Source organism: Quercus lobata, chromosome 2 (genome assembly GCF_001633185.2).
Source record: "Quercus lobata isolate SW786 chromosome 2, ValleyOak3.0 Primary Assembly, whole genome shotgun sequence".
NCBI lineage: Eukaryota > Viridiplantae > Streptophyta > Magnoliopsida > Fagales > Fagaceae > Quercus > Quercus lobata.
The window spans coordinates 38537708-38543707 of NC_044905.1; positions in this window are offsets into that span (position 1 = coordinate 38537708).

The window sequence follows — 6000 nt, forward strand, 5'->3', positions numbered from 1 at the left end:
AAATAAATAAATTAAAAATTTTAAAATCTCACAGTTAAATTATATATTCTTTATGTTGTTAACAAACATTTCAAATTTCATGTGAATCGAACGTTATTTAGGCTGTGTTTGGTTGCTGTAAAACGTTTTCTGGAAAATACATATTTTCCTGAAATGCTAATTTCCGGAAAAGGAAAATGTTTCCATGTGTTTGGTTGCATTTCAAAAAATTTTCCGGAAAATATTTTCTGGTGTTTGGAAAAGAAGAAGGAAAACACAAATCCAGAAAAACATAAGCCACAACCCAGAAAAAAATCATCAATGACGACAAATTCAGTCCAACGATCGCGCCGTCGATCGCGATCGACGGCGCGATTGCGATCTCGCGAAGCACTGCGTCGATCGCGATTGACGCGGCGAGATCGCGATCTCGCGAAGCACGACACGATCGTGATCGACGCGGCGAGATCGCGATCGACGCTTAGCGAATCGACGGCGCGGACTGGAGCTCGACTGGGTTTGCCGGCAAACGTCAGACTGGACTGGAGCTCGCCTTCCTCTCTCTCTCTCTCTCTCTCTCTCTCTCTCTCTCCCTTTTTCTGGAATTCATTTGAAGTGAAAATAGGGACGGAAATTCATTTCCGTCGTCAAAGCCTTTTTTTTTCAGTCAACGGAAATCAATTTCCGGAAAATTCTATTTTTTGAACTAACCAAACACTCGCATTTCCGGAAAAGCATTTCCGGAAGTGATTTTCACCCAAAACAAACACAGCCTTAATACTTTATCTAGAAAATCATCTTTTAGGCATAATAAATGGATGTGTCGCATGATGCGCAAATACATTATAAGTTTGTGGTGGGTCTTTTTATGTACTGGGCTAGATTCCTCTGGCCGTACTTCGACCCAATGATTCTGGGGTAGGAGAGTTAGGATAGGCTTAATTGAAACTCACCTTAGGTCAGCTTGTGCGCAAATTAGAACCCCTAGTAGGAATCTTGGTGGAGTCACGTGCCCATGGCAGGAGATACTGTAAAATAAAAAATAAAAAGGTTATAGTGGAAGAAACATAATACAACAAGATAACTAAAATGTTTTAACTAAAGCACGCACTACTGATGATGATAATGCTTAAATAATTTCATGAAAGGAAAATACGGTAATGTAATTATGACAGGAGTGAGCTAATAACAAGAAAATAGCATTAGTCCCTGATCAATCTCTAATGTGGGTAATCTCATAGGGGAATTTTGCCATGGAAATTACTTACTTTGGAGAATGGACCTAAGTGGCTTAATCTCAAATTCTTAACTAGCTAAAGAGTGGGCTATTGAGAGGGATAGAAGTGGGTAGCCTACTGGTGCATGCTTTTCACTCCTATCACACTCCTACATGTTCTGCTACTTGTTTAACTCTTGTGGCGTGGATGAGTCATTGGGTCTTCATTCTTTGTGTCTTATTCCTTCCTTGGGCTAGACATTTCTTAGGTGTGAGTTTCTTCTTCTTTAATCTGGCCCATGTTTCCTTTCATCCCTTGTTCGTGAGTTGGCTGGTGCTCCTGTCATGCCATTGCGTTGTTTTTGTCATGATATCATTCACCTTTTTTTGCTGGACTTCTTCTGGGCCTTTGGGCTGAAGTACTTGCCATCCCAATTCCTTGGGTTACTCCTCCCTTTAGTCCTTTTTTTTTTACTGCCTAACACTCTTGCTAGACCAGTTTACGCAACATCTTAGGCTTCCTCGGCCCATCTTATTCCTTGGGCATCCTTGGCCCATTTTATTCATTGGGGCATTTTCGGCCCATTTTGGTCTTTCCTTTTTTTTTACATTCTCATGGGCTCTTCGTAAATTCTTTGGGGTCCCCTAGCCCAATTGCCACCTCCTTTTCCTTTGGGTTTATTGGCCTTCAAATCAATCCCATTTACCAATTCCTTTCTTTGGACTCCTTCGGCCCATTTTATTTGCTTTCTTTCTACTTCTCATGATTCTCATGAGCTTGCTACTTCATTCTTTTGGGCTTCCTTGGCCCGTTTGCTTTCTTTGAAGCCACTTTGTTATTTTGTGGGCTCGTGGACCATTATTCCTACCATTTGGACTCGCTAGTTTTTATTTTGCTATTTTATTTCCTCACCCTTTTTTCATATTGTTGGGCTTCTTCTGCCATTGGGCCATTTTGCCAAAATGGGCATTAACAAAGTTCATATGAAAATATACATTATATGTTCATATGAAAATATTTCGTGAAAATTAATCTTTATAGTTCATGTATAATACTCATTAGGTAATATTATACTTGAGAATTGGTTATGTTATATGTTATTTAAAAAAAATGGAGAAATTACACTTGAACCCCTGTTGATGACCAAAATTTCACAAGAAAGTCCATTCCATGAAAAGTAAGGAAATATCATGGGCCTTAACAAAAGAAGGCCCAATTCATGAAGTTAGGAAGGACCATGAAGGCCCAAAGTCTGAAAAAGAAGGAAAAAAAAAGAAATAATAATAATAATAAAAAAGAAAAGAAAAGAAGAGGACCTAAACTCGGTCAGGCTAGAGGATATGTAGCAAGAAGAACATCAAGGCCCTAGGACCTTGATGTGTCCTTTTGAAGCCTTGAGAAGAGGACCTTGGCTAACACATGGTAAAACCAAGATGTATGTTTAGATTTCCAGCAAAAAGCCATTAAAAATCCAGCAAAACTAGGTATTATCTTTGTAACCCATGGTCCAAGTCTGTGGGATCCTGAGTGGATGGTAAGGGAAAAGTGGTTTGGTTGGTAAGGGAATGATTTCTAGTGAAAGGAGGATCTCGAAGGTTTCCCTTGGTTCATATATTTGCTTGGAATGCATGAATCTATGTAAAACTCAGTTCCCCCATATGCATGACACCTCCCCACAATTTCTTCTCAATTGTCATTTTCAACTAAAAATGTCATCCATTCTATTGAGCAGCCCACCCACTCCTTTGACTTTCCAAGAATGAATCTTTCATTTATAATTAAAGTCAAATGCCCATTTTGAGTTATAATTGCCTATATAAGCTAAACTTCTGCCCAGTGCATTTTTTGAAGTTCTAGAGGACATGATTTTACCTAACAGACCAGAGACGACCTTGCCCGAGGCATCAGACTATGTCTACTAAAAAAGGAACACTAAGACATAGCCAAGGGGGGGGGGGGTGGGATGGGGATTTAGATGAAGGGAAGAAGGGAGAGTTCAAAGGTTCAAAAGGATGACTCTTAGAGCTTTAATAGCCTAGCAAGGGAGAGAAAAATTAACAAAATAAGAGAGCTAAGGTGGAGGAATTCGTCTCATATCCTTGAGATCATTCAAAATATCACTTAGCCTCCAAAGAAACATATGCCAGAACATGCATATATCAGATATCACTCTCTCCCACAAAATCCTCCTCACCTAACTATCTTGGAAGGCAATGCCCAAGCAAACCTACTTGGACTTGAGTTCCAAATCCCACAAATCTTGTGCAAAAACACTAAGTCTATGAGAATTGGGGCCAAGATCCTCGTAACTAAATCATTCTCATGAAATTTATTTACATATATGTATATGTATTAAAATGTATATCTTAATCTAAGAAAACTAACAATTATTTGAAGATTTGTGTATTGTATAATGCGTTCTAGGTAAAGGGAAAGGGCAAAACCCCATTACATAATAAGTGTGGAAAAAGATCTTATAGTTCAAAGGATCAGCATTCTGGGTTCCATGGATTACAAGCCTAGTACCCTTGGGAACCACGACGCCATGCTCGGGGTACCACTACATCATGCTCAAGGAACCAAGTGAAAGAACTCTTTTAAATGTTCACACAATAAAAGATAAGTTTTAAATATTTTATTTCAATCTCCTTCTCATTGTGAATATTATGAATAATTATTTTACTTATTTCGTAAAAGTAAAGGGTCATTTTATGACATTAAAACACTTATAATGGTATTTTATTGCTTAGGAGGAATCGCATTTTTTGCCTTGAGGAGTTTTATGTGACTTGTGCCCAAACCGGTTCATATAACGACCCCAATAGGCTGTGGAGAACCTTACCCAGTCCAACCATCCATCCTTGGAGGCCCGAGATCCCTTGTCATCAATGGACTTAGGTACTTTCCAAAAAAAAGGAACCCACACAACCCCTTAAACTATACCTCATTTTACACATATTCTCCCTAAACTACGAGAATGCACACTTACCCTCTAGTCTATACTCTCTTTTACACTGACCTACCTAAATTATAAGAATGCGCACTTTTAACCCCTTAAACTATACCCTTTTTCCATTTACTCTCATAAACTAAGAAAATACACACCTACTTTCCTCAACTACTATTTATGGGATGATGTTCAACGTATTACACGGGTGATAGTTTAGGGGGGAGTGCGCACTCTCATAGTTTAAGGGGATAAATGTAAAATGTGGTATAGTCTAGCGGATAAAGTGTAGTTTAGAGTGATAAGTGTAAAAGAGGGTATAGTTTTAGTTAAACTTGATCCGTTTGTTTTGACGTTAACGTATTTTGAAAAATGAGCCATTTTTCAAAATGTGTTTATTTTTTATTTATAAAATATATCTCATTATACTATGTTTGGTAGCGATTCTAAAAATGAGTTGGAAAACTATTTCTTGACTTTCCTTATTTAGCTTAATGTGAAATAAAATTGTTTTCTGGAAAATTTTAGAGAAAAATAATCTCTAAAAACCATACCCATTTTTTTGATACTACCAAACATAAGAAAATGTGAAAAATTATATTCTCATGAGGTTTTCCATTGAAATAAACATAGTACTCTAGTTTCAAGTAGAGTTTTAGTTAAACTCTAATATAAAAGGTGAAATTATTATAAAAATAATATTAGTTCAAAAGTTAGTTAGGTTATAAGAGAAGAAGAATTATTGACAATAAAGGTGGTATATTATGATTGAAATTTGTCACACTTAACATGACTTTTATACCCAACTTTTATTATATAATATAATATATGATATTTCAAAGATCTCTCAAATTCAGACAAATATCAACACCTTCCTTGTGGTATAATGTGGTTATAAGAATAGAAACAATGAAGTGATAGACATAACAAAACAGTACAAAATTCTCAAATTAGCCTACCATCCAAGGTCGGTTCAACTATATAGACAACTTAGAAAATCGTTGAAGGCCCCCCTCTATTAGTTAATATAATATTGATTTATTTATATTAATTTTTTAATTAAGGCCGTTTCACCCTTTTTTTTTTAAGCCCCCTGTATTGGCTAATAGAAAGCATTTAAGGCATTGTTAATAAACACATTTACATCTTATCTTTTTAAGTAGTGCTAAGCCTACTTCAACTTTTATAGCTTATAAACTTATATGTCACCAATTACAATTGGTAAGTTAAATATTCATTTATAATGTGGTTGAAGCTCACCAATCACGTTTATTATCACATCAATTTGTTAGTCTTATATAATAAAACATATAATATCTTTAGCATTTTCTTATATTCTTTTTCAACTTTTATTCTTTATTCTTTTTTCCACCGGTTTACAACTGCTTCTATGCACCTTTTGATTAGGCATCGCATCATTTTTAAATAGAACTTATCACATCAAATAATCAGCCCACACAATTTCCTTGTTGCTTTGTTGTACCTTTTTTTTTAATAATTTAATTATTTTTTGACTTTGCCCGATTCCCATTTGTACTGAACTAATACAAAGTAATTATTCTAAATTAATTTTATGCAAATATTTAGATATGATTAAAATATATATTGTAGGGGCAAGATTTGGAGCCCAAGCCCAAATGTATGGAACCCTGGTCTAATAAGTCAAATACAATGAATTTTGTAGAGTATGGGTCAAAAAACTAGATCTTAATGAGTTAGGCAACGGCTAGTATGGAGTTAAGAGACAAGCACAAATAAAAGACATCAGTGTCACTGGATGTTAGTCCAAGGAGACCAAAATTTATCATATACTGAATATTAAGATAGTTTAGTATGCTACAGTATTCTCTCTTTCTA